Source organism: Myotis nattereri (assembly GCF_964212035.1).
Source record: "Myotis nattereri genome assembly, chromosome: 10".
Lineage (NCBI taxonomy): Eukaryota > Metazoa > Chordata > Mammalia > Chiroptera > Vespertilionidae > Myotis > Myotis nattereri.
The window spans coordinates 24,479,356-24,496,639 of NC_138085.1; positions in this window are offsets into that span (position 1 = coordinate 24,479,356).

Here is a 17,284-nt window from a genome sequence, read left to right on the forward strand (position 1 = left end):
GAGGAATTAATGAGCTCAGATTTGTAAAGTACTTAGAATAGTTCTCAGAAGTTTTATTGTTGATGTGATAATAGTAATTGTCATCAACATCATCATCATTGTCACCAGCATCCTATTTTTTGAGGACATTTAGGTTTTGGCATCATGATAGATTTGCTCATTTGAGATTACTTGCTAGGTCCTAATACTTGCAATCATGAACTGGGCCTCACATAACCCAAGAACTCTTACGGTAAGTGTGTCAATACATTTAGGGAAAAAACTTTTTTTTTAAATTGTTTTAAATGAAATTTATTGGAATGGCATTGGTTAATAAGATTATACAGGTTAAAAAATCTTAAATTATATCTTTTAGCATTCTTATTTGAGGAACTTCATATAGCTTTCTTCTCCTTTATATTTCCACCCCTACATAATCTTCATTGCATAATCTACTTTTTTAATGCTCTTTTACATTTTTCTCAGCATGTTAAGAAATGCCCATCTCTCTCTCACACAGTTATCCTTTACTATTTGGTGTCCTACTGAGTAAAAATCTCAGTATAAAGCACATGAAGCTTCCATGTTCTCACAGTGTGACACATTGGTCACTTTCCAAGGCAACCAACTCTCCTGCACACGGAGTAAGTGCTGTTTTTCACACTGATTTTCTCTCTCTAAAGCGGGGGGCGGGGGGGGCGTCTGACCTGTGAGCTGTGTAAGGCCCGGGAAATCATTTGGTCTGGCCCTGCCAAGGCAACCGCAGGCAGGGCTCGCAATTCAATAAATCTAGAAACTTTTTTCATAGCAACATAAGTTTATATTAAGTTAATTATATTAAGCGAATGATGTTATAAGTATCCAAATGGCCCTTGGCAGATAAACAGGTTCCCCACCCCTAATCTAACGTCTCTTGCGTGACAGTTAAATGGGCTATCTCGGAGTGTTCATCAGCCCTCTTTATGGCTGAACCCTCTGTATTACAGAATGTCATTAACATGGAGAGGGAGAGGGGATTTGAGCAATATCAGGCCATGTGCTGGGCTGTAGCATCTGGGCCATACCTGTTCTCTTCCAGGATTCCAAGTCATGAATTCTTTTAGAATAATGTACAGCTAATGGAAGCCCAGAGCCACATTCAGAGAGAGAAACATGAAGGTCACTGGGTTCAAGGCATAATTTTCATTTTGTTAAATGAGTATGAGAGGAAAATAAACTCCGACAGGAGCAGAATGTGAAGTAGAATGGAAGTTCTCTGACCTTGAGGCCTCCCTCCCAGGCATCTTGTTTAATCTCCCCTAACTTGCCTCAGCAGGTCCTGCTGCTTATATTATGCCCTACATGTTCTTGGCAGTGAGAGGTCTTGAGAGAATGAACTTCCAGTGTTAGTGGATATGTTTTTATGCCTCTAAGAAAACAACGGGGGAGCGGGGCTGTTCAAAATGAACTCTGAGTCATATAGGGTCTGTCTCTCCTGATCTTGTAACATGCTATGGCTTATGTCAAACACATGAAGTTCTCCCAGCACTTTCCCAGTCTTACCCTAAACCCCAAAAGCACATAATCTAAAGAAAGAATAAAGAAAGTGAGGGAGGCAGGGAAAGAAAGATGGAAATGGGGAGGGATGGAAGAAGAGAGAGGGAAGAATCAATGATGTTTGGAGGCTCTGCCTTGGCAGTTATTTTTAAGTTAATACGTTTGTGTCTTCTCTTACGCAGACAGATTAGTAGGTGGCAGAATAGTAGGTTGGTAAGAAGCTAAGCCTTTTTTATTCAGGGCTTTTATTTGTTTGGAAAGGATCAACCAAATGGAAGGTTTTGTTCATTTTCTTTTATACTAGAGGCCCGATGCACGAAATTCGTGCAAGAGTAGGCCTTCCTTCCCTCGGCTGCTGGCACTGGCTTCTCTCTGGCACCCAGGACCTGGGCTTCCCTTGCAGCCCCAGCTTCGTCCAGAAGGACATCCAGTCTAACTAGCATATTATGCTTTTATTATTATAGATACTTTTATTGATTGCAGAGAGGAAGGGAGAGGGGGAGAGAGATAGAAATGATAACTGGAACGGTGAGCCAAGGTGTTTTACCCGGGATCATGTCTCATGATGTCGAAGAATGAGCTCTGTGGACCAGAAAATTTAAACAAAAGTGTGGAAGATTTATTACAAGCAGATTCAGACTCCCCGCAAGGGAAGGAGGGCCCAATAATGGGTGTCCATTAAAGCCTTGTAGTCCAGGGGTATATATTTGCTACAAGCCTGCTCTATGTCTGCCTGTGTTGGCACCTGATTGACTCTCTCAATTGATTTTGCCCAGCGACGGACCTAAACTTTCCCTGTTTCTATGTGCTCTTCTCTGTTCCTATGCTGAACTTTCTCTGTTTCTATGTGTTCGTACAACTTGTTTATTGCAGACCCTCCCTTGATTTCCTAGGCCTCCTGATTTGAGTCCAGAAACAATTTATTATTTCTGCTTGGTTGGTTCCTGTAGTTCAGCTGCTCAAACTACCATGTCAGCCCCTGTCTATGTCCCACCTGCCTTTGTTTTTCACTGGACCCCAGCCCTATCTGCCTGCATTTTTTTTTTTTATCAGAAACATCAATGATGAGAGAGAATCATTGATTGGCTGCCTCCTGCATGCCCCCTACTGGGGATTGAGTCAGCAGCCAGGGCATATGCCCTGACTGGGAATTGAACCGTGACCTCCTGGTTCATAGGTTGACGCTGAACCACTGAGCCACACGAGTTGGGCAGTTTTGTTCATTTTAGATTGATCACTGGAGTAGAGGAGACTTACGTATAGGATTTTTGCATATCGAATGGCACTGCACTCAGGATTTGACCCTGTGATTCTAGGAAAACCTTTAAAATGGCATTGTCTTTTATTGATAAGGATATGCTACTGGGAGACAGCAGGCCTACTGAGTAAGCACACAAGAATGCAAGATATTCACATGTACCCAAATAAAACAACTGCTAAGCAGGGCCTTTAGCTCAAGAAGCAATTTTTGGCTGCATGAATGGCTGCCGTGATGTCAAGTAGCTGCTGCCTGTGGCCTGAAGAACATCAGGGCAGGACCAGGAGTCATCATGGGGTTGGTATGAAAGGTGAATAATAAACTTGCCCTTTCCTAGGGAGAAAGTGTCTTTTTATGAGATTTTTGTCCAGGTGTGCAAAATAGGTGTGTTTCCCTAGAGCAGCGGTTCTCAACCTGTGGGTTGCGACCCCTTTGGGGGTCGAATAACCCTTTCACAGGGTTGCCTATGACCATTGGAAAACACATATATAATTACATATTGTTTTTGTGATTAATCACTATGCTTTAATTATGTTCAATTTGTAACAATGAAAATACATCCTGCATATCAGATTATGCAGGATGATTCATAACAGTAGCAAAATTATAGTTATAAAGTAGCAACAAAAATAATTTTATGGTTGGGGGTCACCACAACATGAGGAACTGTATTAAAGGGTTGCAGCATTAGGAAGGTTGAGAACCACTGCCCTGGAGTGTCTGATCACATCTTAGCAACAAAGCAGAAAGAAACAAAGGATGCTGCCTGGGTGCTAGGCCCACAGGTGGTGCTGATGCAGAAAGTTTTAGCCCCAAAGATTTGGGCAGAAACAAAGTTCATGTCCTGTGGTCTAAGAGTATGCATTCTAGCCTGGCCAGCATGTCTCAGTGGTTGAGCGTTGATCTGTGAACCAGGAGGTCATGGTTCGATTCTCGGTCTGGGCACATGCCTGGGTTTGATCTCCAGTGTGGGGCATGCAGGAAGCGCCAATCAATGATTCTCTCTCATCATTGATGTTTCTCTCTCTCCCTCTCCCTTCTTCTCTGAACTCAATAAAATTACATATTTTTTAAAAAGAGTATGCATTCCAGAGCTAGAGCCCCTTGGTTTGAATGCTACCTTTGCCCCTTAGTAACAGTGTAACTTTGGACCAGTTACTTAACTTCTCTGAGCTTCAGTTTCCTCAACTGTAAAATACAGACAATAATATAACACCAGGATGTTATAAGGTTTATATTATAACTAGAGGCCCGGTGCACAAAAATTTGTGCACTTGGGGGGGAGAGGGGGAACAGGTCCTCAGCCCGGCCTGTGCCCTCTCACAGTCTGGGACCCCTCAGGGGATGACCACCTGCTGGCTTAGGCCTGCTCCCTGGGGGATTGGGCCTGAGATGGCAATCAGACATCCCTCTGGCAGCCCGGCAGCCCTCGGGGGATGTTCACTTGCCAGCAGGGAGCAGACCTAAGCTGCAGTCAGACATCCTTAGCGCTGCTGAGGAGGCGGGACAGGCTCCCACCACCACCGCTGTACTGGCAGCTGTCACCCTGGCTTGTGGCTGAGCAGAGCTCCTCCTGTGGGAGCACACTGACCACCAGGGGGCAGCTTCTGCATTGAGCGTCTATCCCAGCCGTGGGCAAACTACGGCCCGCGGGCCGGATCCGGCCCGTTTGAAATGAATAAAACTATTGAAAAAAAAGACCGTACCCTTTTGTGTAATGATGTTTACTTTGAATTTATATTAGTTCACACAAACACTCCATCCATGCTTTTGTTCCGGCCCTTCGGTCCAGTTTAAGAACCCATTGTGGCCCTCGAGTCAAAAAGTTTGCCCACCCCTGGTCTATCCCCTGGTGGTCAATGTGTGTCATAGTAACCAGTCATTCCCAGTCGTTCTGCTGTTAGGGTCACTTTGCATATTATCCTTTTCTTATATAGGATAGAGGCCTGGTGCATGGGTGGGAGCCAGCTGGTTTGCCCTGAAGGGTGTCCCGGATCAGGGTGGGGTCCTGCTGGGGTGCCTAGTCAGTCTGGGTGAGGGGCTGAGGGCCGTTTTCAGACTGGCCACACCCCCTTCAGAGTGTGGATCCCCACTGGAGTGCCTGGCCAGCCTGGGTGAGGGGCTGAGGGCTGTTTTCAGGCTGGCCACACCCCCATCAGGGAGGGGGATTCTGCTGGGGTGCCTGGCCAGCTTGGGTGAGTGGCTAATGGCTGTTTGTAGGCTGGCCACAGCCCCTTCAGGGTGGGGGTCCCTGCTGGGGTGCCTGGCCAGCCTGGGTGAGGGGCTGATGGCTGTTTGCAGGCTGGCCACGGCCCCCAGCCACCCAAGCTCCCAGTGGAGGCTGGCTGGAAGCAGGTATCTGGGGTTTGTTTATCTTCTATAATTGAAACTTTGTTGCCTTGAGTGGAGCTCACAGCCAGCCAGGACAGGCGGGAAGCTTGGCTTCCTCCATCGCCAGGGCAACCAAGCCTCCTGCTTGCTCCAGCTCCGTGGCTGGCGGCTGCCATCTTGGTTGGGTTAATTTGCATATAGTCACTCTGATTGGTTGGTGGGCGTGGCTTGGGGGTGTCGCGAAGGTATGGTCAATTTGCATGTTTCTCTTTTATTAGATTAGATTATAATACAAAGTAATATTTGTATCTTACTTGGAACAGGGACTCGCACATAGTAAGCATTAGGTAATTGTTTATTAACACATTGTTTGTGGGTAGTTTTTATAGCACGCTAACAGGTGGCATGGGCCATTTTTGCTAATTTTTTGCGCAAATGGCAACGTTCAGTAAAATTACGATAACTTTAGTTTACGTATTTATACGTTACCCGCATTCTACTGCTAGTCTATAAAAAACGTATTACTACATGTCCTGCGCTCTACTACACTGGTAGAACGCATAAATACGTAAAACGTATAAATACGTTTCCCGCATACAATGTGTTAAGTGAACTCATATATCAGACCTGGAGTTCCAGGTACCATTACTGCCCAATAACCCATCACAAACCAAGTGGCATAAACAACCACCCTTTTAGTATGCTCACATGTTGTGTGGTCAAGATCCAGTAGGCATGGCTTGCCTTTGCTCCATAACGTTGGGGGCCTTGGCAAGGAAGACTTGAATGCTGGGGGGACTCAGGTGGCTGGGGCCGGTCCTTCACTCATGTTTCTGAGGCCAGATGGGACCATGGGCAGAGCGCCTGCTCATGCTTTGGTCATGGCCTGGCTTTGCACATCCTGGGAGCTGGGTTCCAAGAGTGTGTTTCAAGAGCATGTGAAAGAGTCAGAAGGAAGCCATGTTGCCCTTTGTTTCTGAGCCCCAGACGTCACAGGGAGTCACCCCCACTACCCTGTACTGGCTGAAGCTGTCACCCAGGCTGATATTCAAGGGGAGGTGATATAGACCCCTCCTCTCCATGGTATTTTATGGGACAGGAGAGCCTCCACAGCCCCGTCTGCTTTGGGAGTCCCATGTGCACTGAGTGAGTGGGCAGAGCTGCCACCCAGGGTGCTCCCAGAGGAGCAGAGCCCTGCATTGACTCCGGTCACCCCTGCTAGGTGGGCCTGCCTGAGAGGACTCTAAGACTCATGCCACTTTGCATAGGGACTGTGGTGCAGGACTTTGAAGTGACTGGCAAGGCCACAATGCCAGGATCTGAACCTTGCTCTGCATGTCCTGCCTTCCAGCACCAGGCTGATATATCCTGGTACCTGAACTAGTGCTGCATTGCTATCTTTAGCCCACTGAGGTTGCCTGTGCTCCATGGTTTTAGTTATAGGTTGCTAATTCACTTTTAAAATCAGCCATGGGGTTAAGGATACTATCCTCTTAAAAGCCACACTCCTGGCCTGAAAACTCATCAGTGAATCCGAGGACAAATGTTCCCATGGTGATGATTAAAAATAGGAGGGTTGGGAAAAGTGGCAGAATGAGATGAATGTCATTGAAATATAACTACATTTACTGTAAGTGTGAGCTCGAGGAAGAGTCTGTTCTAGGCAGAGACGCTCTATCGTGCTTGTGACATGGAAAACCCAAATCATTAGCCGACTGCTGCTTTTGTGTTTTGAATGTTTATAGTGTGTTTTGTTATGGATAGTTCTCAGTGTCCTTCTTACCAGGGCTATTTAAAAGGACCCTGCCACTCCAAAGGAAAGTAAGAACCCTATAGTTCATTTTTTTTTCTTTTTCTTTTTTTAAACCTCACCTGAGGATATGTTTTTATTGATTTTTTAGAGAGAGGGGGAGAGAAAAATTGATCAGGTGCCTCCTGTACACACCCAGACCGGGAATCAAACCTGCAACCTTTTGGTGCACTGGATGATACTCCAATCAACTGAGCCATCCGGCTGGGCTAGTTTACCTTCAATCTCAGAATGTAGCTTTTCCCTTGTTCTCACTGAGCAACGTTTCTATATTTCTATATATGCTGTATATCTATTAATCTACATACCTATTGTTTCTACATTTCCATATATCTCCTGCCTTAGCAGTCAAGGGCTGGATTGGACATATTTGAAAGGCAGGGCTTAATGTTTTCTTATGTGAAAAAAAGTTTGTGTTTTTCTGATTTTAAATTAATACATTCTTACCATATAAAAATTTTAAAAATATACAAAGTAAACTATCTTAAATCCAGCCACACACAAATAAAGCACTGTTAACTTTTTGATGAATATACTTTCAAATCACAATATTTTTGTGAATTTAGAGATAATTCTGTTTTATTGCTGATGTTAAATATATTCTGGGACCTATTTTTATGATAATACCTAGTAATGGCAAACGCATTCCAAAGGATCAGTACCCCATAACTTATTTAATAACACTATGTGTCATAATGAGCCAAGGAAAATTTGGCCTATAGCTAAAAATTATTCTTTTACATATTGAAAGACAGATGATTTCATGTTTATATATATACTAGAGGCCCAGTGCACAAAATTCTTGCACTGGAGGGGGGGGCGGTCCCTCAGCCCAGCCTGTGCCCTCTCACAGTCCAGGACCCCTCTCCTGCTTGCTGGTCCCTACTGCTCGGCTTGCTGCTCCTTAGTGCTGCCACAGAGATTCCTGCCACCGCCACTGCACTCGCCAGACGTGAGCCTGGCTTCTGGCTGAATGGTGCTCCCCCTGTGGGAGCTCACTGACCACCAGGGGGCAGCTCCTGCATTGAGTGTCTGCCCCCTGGTGGTCAGTTCATAGCGACCAGTCATTCCACTGCTCAGTTGATTTGCATATTAGGGTTTTATTATATAGGATATCTAGGATGCTTTAATGAACATGTTGCACATTCATCCTTATGCAGTTGGCTAATTATTTTCTTGGTATATATTCCTAGAAGTAAAAGATGTATGTGTCCTTGAGTAAAAGATGTATACATTTACTATTTTGAGATTTCGATTACTGAAGTTCCCCCTTGGAAATGTACCAGTTTACCCTCCCACAAACACCTTTGTCAGCATTAGGTATATACCAAGATTTGTAAACAAACAAATCATATCAATCAAGCTATATAATATCAATCAAGCAGTTTTATTATTTAAAAAATACATTTTTATTGATTTCAGAGAGATAGGGAGAGGGGGAGAGAGAGAGAGAAACATCAATGATAAGAGAGAATCATTGATTGGCTGCCTCCTGCACACGCCCTACCGGGAAATCAAGCCCACAACCCTGGGCATGTGCCCTGACCGGGAATTGAACCAGCGATCTCCTGATTCATAGGTTGATGCTCAACCACTTGTCGATGAGCCACAGTGGTAGGGCAAGCAGTTTTATCCTAATAAAGAGGGAATATGCAAATTGACCATCATACTGTCACAAAGATGGTGGTGCCCAAACCCCTCAGCCCCACCGGAGTCCCCCAGTCCTTTCAGCCCCGCCGGAGGGGTGGCAGGTGCACAGTGTGACTGGCCCGCCCTTAGCCCCCCAGCACAGGCAAGCCTCGGATGGCAGATGCCCAGATGATGCCCGAGGTGCAGGCAAGACTCAGATGGCAGCTTCCCAGCCTCCCAGGGCCGCCCGAGGCTCAGGTAACAAGGGCTGGCTGAGGCTTGCGCTTCTGGCAGTGGCAGCAGCAGAGGTGTGATGGGGGTGTCGCCTTCCCCTGATCGGTGGATTGCCTCCTGCTCCTGAGGTCTCCTGGACTGTGAGAGGGGGCAGGCTGGGCTGAGGGACACCCCCTCCAGTGCATGAATTTTCATGCACCAGGCCTCTAGTTTTTCATATAATTGGTCATTTGTATGACTGTTTTTTACCCATTTTTATTGAGGTATTTCCTTTTTAAAATTTGTAATTGTTCTTTGCATATTAAGGGTACTAGCATTTTGTCATGTGTTTACTTGTATTTTTTTCCTCTGGTTATCTGTTTTGAAGTTGTTTATTTCTATTTTATTCCATTATTGCCATGTAGAAGTGCTACAGTGTTAAATGTTTCAGTGTTTTCCTTTAAATATCTGGTTGCACAGGTTTTTTTTTTAAAAAAAGCCATTTATGTTTTCCCCCCTGGTATTTTAGTCTTTTTATCTTCTTTTATTCTGTTATAATTTTAGTATAAGAGACCCAACTCTATTTTTGCTTCCCAAGTGGCTAGCCAATCAGGATTTATTTTTAAAGCCTTGGTTGGAAAGGTGGAGAAAAAAGAGGCGGCAGAAAACAGCGGCTAAAAAGCAGGGCCGGGTCCTCTCTGAACCCCCCTCCCAGCATCCTCTCTGCTCAGAGGACCAGAAATAAAGGGAGCCAGGATGGCTTCAGGTGTGAGCTTCCCAGAAATGTCGGCCGAAGCCAGAAATAGAATTGGAACCCCCAAGTTTCCTTTAAGGGATGAGAAACAGGATGGTGTTGAGGTAGCTCGTGTGATAGCTTCCACTGCCCTCAGAGGTCGCTCTTCTCCACGCCCATTCCATGACCATTCGAACCCACGTGTCCTTCCTTTCTCCCTACCATGGTGTGGTATCAGTGCCAATGCTGGCTGTGCCGTGAGCAGCAGTCCATGCTTCTGGCCTAAAGCCCCTTGAGGGTTGGTACTGACCAAGGCATCCAAGTGTCCCCATGTTCCCACATGGTCCCTGGCTCATAGCTGGCACTCAGAAGGCCCTTGCTGGACCAAAAGGAAATGCCCGATGGACTTAAACTGGTTTTGTTGGGTTCATGATGGACACTAGTCACCACTAGATGTTATGTTGCATCAAATAAAATGTGGGCTCTTAGCCAAAAATTATGCTTTTACTGTATTCATTTTCATGCATGCCTTCACTTTTTCAACAGGCACGTGTTGGGTCTGCTGCAGCGGGCACCGTGCTGGGTACTGGGAGTCCTGGTGGGAAGAAAGCCACAGTAGGAGCTGAGATGGGGCAAGAGCCCTTGAAGACACCCAGACAGGCACCTGATCATGCCCAAGGAGTCCAGAGTGACTTCTCAGAGAGCTTCAAAACTGTGATTGAAAAATAAAAAATGCCCGGCCAGTGTTGCTCAGTGGTTAAACATCGACCCATGAACCAAGAGGTCACCAGTTCAAGTCCCGGTCAGGGCACATGTCTGGGTTGCAGGCTCAATCCCCAGTAGGGGGTGTGCAAGAGCCAGCCAATCGATGTTTCTCATCGATGTTTCTATTTTTCTTCCTTCCTCTCTCTAAAATCATTAAAAACATATCTTATAAAAAGTATTTAGAGTAAAAAAAAGGAAAATGAGAATAAGGACAGGTAAGAAGTTCAATTCAATATTTGTAGAAACACTTTCTCCTTGGGAATTCAGGGCAGAAGGGTGGCCTGACAGCAGGTCCAGGTTTTGTTGAGGACTGAGATTTTCAACTTGTCAGGAAGCTGGGCAGACTTTGATTCCAGTTTCTCTTCTCCCATCTGGACATCTGCTGCAGTTCAAAATTTAGATTCTAGGTTTTCACTAAGACTGCACTGAGGTTCACCTTGCTGGGCCCTGATTGCTATTAACAAGCAGTAGAAATCGCCTGGGTTGGAGGGAGTTGTGTGGTCAGCCGGCTCACAAGATGCTAGATCCTGTGCAAGAATGTTTGTCTCCATGGCTCCCTCTGCCCGCTGAGCCATGTACAGGGGGATCCAGTAGGAAAATGCCACCAAACTGATGATCCATGGGCATGATGGACACAGCCTTCCCTATTAAATAATGTACTTACATGCTTCCCGTCTGGGTGGGAAACAGACTGCTTAGGCTCTAAATCTGTGTCCATTATATAGCACTGATTCTCGAGTCCAACAATCAAGGGTGGACATGGGTGTGGCCCCACCCACTATTAACACTGCTACCCCTAGTGATTTGCTAGCATAGTTTATGCTTCATGTCCATGTGACCTCATGGTCAGTGGGTCTTCATTCCAAAGGGAGAAAAGCTTCAACCAGGAAACACAGTGATTTCACTGGACTGAAAATTAAGACAGGCACCCGGCCCCTTAGGGCTCTTCAGATCTGTGAATCAACAAGCAAAGAAGGGAGGTTCTACTGGCTGGGTGAGTGATTCTGATTAGCAGGGGGAAATCGGACTGCTGCTCTATAGTGGAGATAAAAATGCAGGAGATTCCTTAGGGCTTTCTGAGTATTACCATGCCCTGTGGTGAGTGGGCAGAGGAGTCCCTGTGTGGTTGGGTGTTGTGCTGAACTCACTCGCCTGTCCCACGGCACACACTCTGAGAGCCTGGGAGTAGGGGAGGTAGGTAAGCAGTGTTAAGTAAATGTGCCTGATTGTAGGACCCTAGGGCGAATCATTTCCTCTTAGTGCATGGACAAGCATGCAGGGATGCTGTGGAGAAAGCTGAGCCTCCATCCTTCTCTTTGACAGAATCCAAAACACACTTCTTCAAGTCTGCCTCTCCAGGCAAGACCTCTGAGGGCCCTGACAGACTTAGAGCCTAAGCAGCCTCCTGGGAACTCTGCCCCACACTGCAAGGTGTGGCCACCCAGGTGGTGCTTCAACTCAGACATCACAGCCCTTTCAAGTCGGCTACTTCAGGACGATGGGGATCGGGGAAGACCAGGAAATTCACGGGCCTGGGCTGATGGCCACACTTTATTCCTCAGCGGTGAGTCCCTTAATCAGAAGCCATGTTGAGTGGAATATGATGATGGTGGATACGGGACTCTGCGAGTCCACGGATGGTAGTTAACAGGAACGCTGTGTGAAGGGAAGGCAACTCTGTATCCAGAGTGGGTGTCTAACCAAATAAGAACAAATGATTCCTATATGATAACTAGGCATACAAGAAGGTGAACGTTGATAAAAGACCTACTTCTCTTTGCTAACTGAAAGAAATCTGAGGAGGATGTTTTCTTTTACCAAAAAAGGCAAAAAGCAAAAAGAGCTGTTCTGCAGCAGCTAATAGAGGCAGGAGGACCCCAGCAGTGAGACTGGCCCTGCTGAGTTTCTTCCCCGGAACCACTCTCAATATCTCAGCATCTCAGCATCGACCCAGAATTCTGAGCTGTGTCTGTGAGAGTCTGGGCTTTGTCTCCACTGATTTTGTGTGTCTGTTAGCAAGCTGTGTCCTAGGGTAGCAGAGAAGCCTAAAAGAGCTCAAAAGGGTGTTACATTGGTGTAAAACTCGATGTAATCAAGCATTTCGGTCACAATGAACAAAGTAAAGACATTACGCCTGTATTGAAAAAATTTGCCATAGAAATTAGGGGTAATCACTTCACTTTACACCATGCCAGCTTCTGGAAAATTCCATAGAAATGCTCTACTGAAATGCTTCCCATCTGGGTGGGAAACAGTTACTGCTCTGAGCTCACCCTGAGGACGCAGCCCATGATCGGGAACCAAAGGGTTACCACCTGGCCATTTGAACATCATGCCCTGGAAACACTCTGTAAAAGCAAGACTAAGATGAACTGCTCAGCAGTTCTGAGTTCTTCCTCTCCATCCGAAGGCTGCAGGTATCACTCAGACTCACAGCAGGCTGGCTCTGCCAGGGAGGCCTTTTCTGTGTAGCCAGGGGCTGAGTATGGATCCCAATTCCCAATAGCCCAGGCTCTTTCTGACATGGCACAGCCCTCCAGGAACATGATTTGTTCAAAGAAAGACAGGTAAGACCACACCTTCACAGAGAAAGAAACGTGCCAGTTTCCAGGGCTACATATGGCCAGGGGAAGGCAGGGTCCCCAAATGGTTTCCACTGCAGGACTGTGAAGCTCCTGAGAGCCGATCCTGCATATACTAGTAGCAATAATAATTCCTGTGCCTAAGGATATAGCAGAGGAGGGACAATATATTGCATCTTTGGGCATCCAATGTCCAAAAGTGCCCTGACAGTCTCCCTGAAGAGTGGCTAGGGAAAGGTCTGAGTAGTATCCACAGAATAGGTCATCCTATCCATTGGATTATTAAATTCCTCATTGGCTGAGGGCACCCTTTGGTGAACCTTATTAATTTGTTTTTACATTTAGACACCCACTAGATATTTATTTATTTAATATATTTTTATTGATTTCAGAGAGGAAGAGAGAGGGAGAGAAACACCAATGCTGAGAGAGTCACTGATTGGCTGACTCCTGAACACCCCACACTAGGGCTCGAGCCCACAACCTGGGCATATTCCCTGACCAGGAATTGAACTGTGACCTCCACAGTTCATAGGTCCACACACAACCACTGAGCCATGCCAGCCAGGCCTAATTTACTTATTTAAAAATTTTTTTTATTATTGACAGTATTACAGAGGTCCCCCGTTTCCCTCCTCTACCCTACTTCACCCAGCCCCTCCCCTCTCGCTCTTGGCGATCATTTTTATGGGTCTAAAATAAACTCACATTTTTTTGCCCATTCACAGAAGTCTAAGTGTGTGCTTATTCCCCACACCTGTTTATCACCAATTTTCCCACCATTTTTCCAAGCCCTGGAACATTCAGCCAAATCATGAAATAACATAGACATATTTCTCGCCATTTATCTTTCAAGCACCATCAGCAACCAGATGCACTGCTCAATGTCCTACCTACTGGGAAAACTTCCTTGTCAGTCTTTTTTAGTGATTCCCATAACCACCTAGAATTTTGCCTTTTAAAACTATCTGATTAAGAATATCCAGTGATGCCCTAGCCGGCTTGGCTCAGTGGATAGAGCATAGGCCTGCGGACTGAAGGGTCGCGGGTTTGATTCCAGTCAAGGGCATATGCCTGGGTTGCGGGCTTGATGCCCAGTAGGGGGCGTGCAGGAGGCAGCCAATCAATGATTCTCTCTCATCATTGATGTTTCTATCTCCCTCTCCTTTCCTCTCTGAAATCAATAAAAAAAAATTTAATAAAATAAAATAAAAAGAATATCCAGTGAGGATCTTTTGTATATCTTTATTGCCACATTGTACCATGGTCTATCAATGCCTTCTTTAACACCAAAATAGAGCTGTTAGGACCTTTAAATTTATTCATATTAGAAAACCAGAAACCTCAGAACCATTTCAGAAAACACATCTTTTAAGATTCTGTTCCTCAAGAACCATCCTAGTGACCAAAATCTGCCTTAGTCACATCAGTCAGTGGTCTTCAGAGAAAAAAAAAACAACTATATTTACAACATGAAAATATGTGTGTGCATATGTACATGTGTGTATATACATATATGAACACATGTATGCATGTGTATAGGTACACAAAGAGAAAAATGCGAATGAACTTATGTCTTGAAATTTTCTTGTGATTGTGGGGGCTTCCAAGTGTGAAGTCTGTAGGGTAGAGCAGCAGACTAGAAATTCAGCAGGATTTTATATTGCAATCTGAGGCATGATTTCACTGGGAACCTTTAGTTTTTCCTCTTAAATGTTTCAACTGAGACTCACCCATGTTTTCAAGGGTAGTAGCTTCCAAAGTCAACTGATTGCAGATGTGTTTGATTCAGTCACAAGGTACTATAACTAGCCAAGTTGATATACCAGACAAACCATCACAAGCGGCAAGAGTTCTTTTTTTTTTTTTTTTTTTTTTTTAATATATTTTATTGATTTTTTACAGAGAGGAAGGGAGAGAGATAGAGAGTCAGAAACATCGATGAGAGAGAAACATCGACCAGCCGCCTCCTGCACATCCCCCACCGGGGATATGCCCGCAACCCAGGCACATGCCCTTGACCGGAATCGAACCCGGGACCCTTCAGTCCGCAGGCCGACGCTCTATCCACTGAGCCAAACCGGTTTCGGCATGGCAAGAGTTCTTTATGTATTCTGAACATTAGAGCCTTACCAGATTTTTGATTTGCAAATATTTCCCTCGTTCCATCGGTTGTCTCTTCACTCTCCTGAGAGTGTCCTTTGATGCAATAAGTGTATCATATTTATGAAGTCTTAATAGATTAAGTCTCAGGAATTTATTGTTTCTTTTCTTGCTTAGGCTTTGGATCTTATATCTAAGAATCCATTACCAAATCCAACATTATACAATTTACCCCTTTGTTTTCTTTTAAGAATTTTATACTTCCAGCTCTTAAATTTATGTTTCCTCCACTTTTAGTTTTTGTACATGGTGTGACAAAAGGATTCACATCCATTCTTTTGCATGTGTATATCCAGTATTCCCAGCACCATGTGTTAAAGACACCGTTTCACCCTAACCGGTTTGGCTCAGTGGACAGAACGTCGGCCTGCGGACAGAAGGGTCCCGGGTTCGAGTCTGGTCAAGGGCATGTACCTTGGTTGCAGGCACATCCCCAGTAGGAGGTGTGCAGGAGGCAGCTGATCGATGTTTCTCTCTCATCAGTGTCTCTAATTCTCTATCCCTCTCCCTTCCTCTCTGTAAAAAATCAATAAAATATATTTTTAAAAAATGCAGTGGGAACTCAAGGGCAAGACTGAAGGGATCAGGAAAGCGATTCTAGGGTCTCTAGAAACAGTGGAGTGGCAGCCAGGGTCCAAAAATGTATCCTTGTTAGAGAGGCTGGGCCGGAGTACATAGTGTCAGGTTTGTTTGGGCTAATACAAATCCCATGAGGCTGACCCACCTACCTAGAGAAAGCCCCCAGCTGCTGCCCGGCCCCTGTAGTCACAGAGCCCACCTCAGCAAGAGCAGTGGGATTCTGTACCCTGCAGGCAGCTCACACTCACAAGAAGGAGCTGGCCCGTGCATGACCAGTTTTCCATCCCCATCACCAGAGTGGTCATCTTTTACTTTTCCTGAGCAGCGAGAGGACAGGAGTATTACCCCTATTAGAGCTCCCTGCATGCAGAAGGCAACAGGTCAGGTTTCCAAAGGTTTGTAAAAAGTGGCATTTAAGATGGGTCTACCTAGGTCCTAAGCAGGAGGGATTGAGGGCGTTCAGGCCAACACTCTTAGATGCAGCTTCTTGTCACCCCACTGTGGTCCTACCGTTGTCTCAAGGCTCTAATGACCACCCTTCTATTTACCTCCCGGCCTGGGCTGCTATATGCAGAACCTCTACATCCTGGTGTTTGGGTTCTGAGTTGCTGGCACATGGTTTTGCATCTCTGAACCCTAAGATACTCTCCCAGCTCCAGCTGGCTTGGTTTCTCTGCATCTGCTACCTTGCAATGAGCCAGTCCATCTTCAGGTGTGGCAGCCCCAGCTGTTTGACTTCTTCTCATTGTGCATTGGGCCAGGCTGGAGACAGATAGTAACCAAAGCTGAGCCAGCAAAGTGCTGACTGTAAGGAAGGGAGGGAGGGAGGGAGGGAGGGAGGGCTGGATGAAGGGAGGGAGGGGTAGGAGTCTCATGTAATTCACTCCGAGCTCTAGGCCCTCCACTGTCCACTTGGGGAAATTCTTGCCTACAGGAGGCAGGGAAGCCTTGCTCCCAGAGCAGGGTTGGTGGAGGCTGGCTGAAGATTTTCACTGGGAATTTTCACCTGGTTCTGAGAAGGGTTGACCTATATGCAGCTGCATCCTTGATGACAAACCCGGATGCTTTCATGAACTGTTTTAGATTATGAATCAGGGGGAAATTGCCTGCTATGAAGAGATTCACATACTGATTAGTAACTGGATGGACACTGTAAACCCTTTCCATTCTGAATAATAGAGCTTCGGGTTATATATCACTTTGAAGGAAAAGAAAGGCAATTATTGCTGCCTTGTGGCCTGACAGTTGGAGCCTGGTACTTGGGGAGAAATTTCTACATACAACACTGCTAATTGGTGCTTCTTCACTCTCTGCCAGGTTCCCAAACTGGGAGAGATGATGTCCAGTCATCTCACCTGCAAGCCACGAGGAAGGGCAGGGCAGAGGGCAAGGATATTTGTTGAGGGACAGTGGAGACGGCTGGCTGCAGAAGGGAGTGTGCAGTGCTCCCAGCACTTCCTGGTCAGAGAGATGGAGAGCCCATGACCTAAACCTCAATACAACTTCTCTGAACAGGCACTCTATTGAGCTCAATGACAGTCTGTTGAAGGTTGGGTTCCCTGGACAGCTGACTTTGAGATGGTATTGGGTTGCTCTCAGGTTCATCACCTATGGAGGAAGGGAAGGAAGCAGCCCTGGGTTAGAGGGAGAAGGTGGGGTATAGTTTCGACAAAGGCCTCAGCTGACCCCATTGAGAGAGTTCTGAA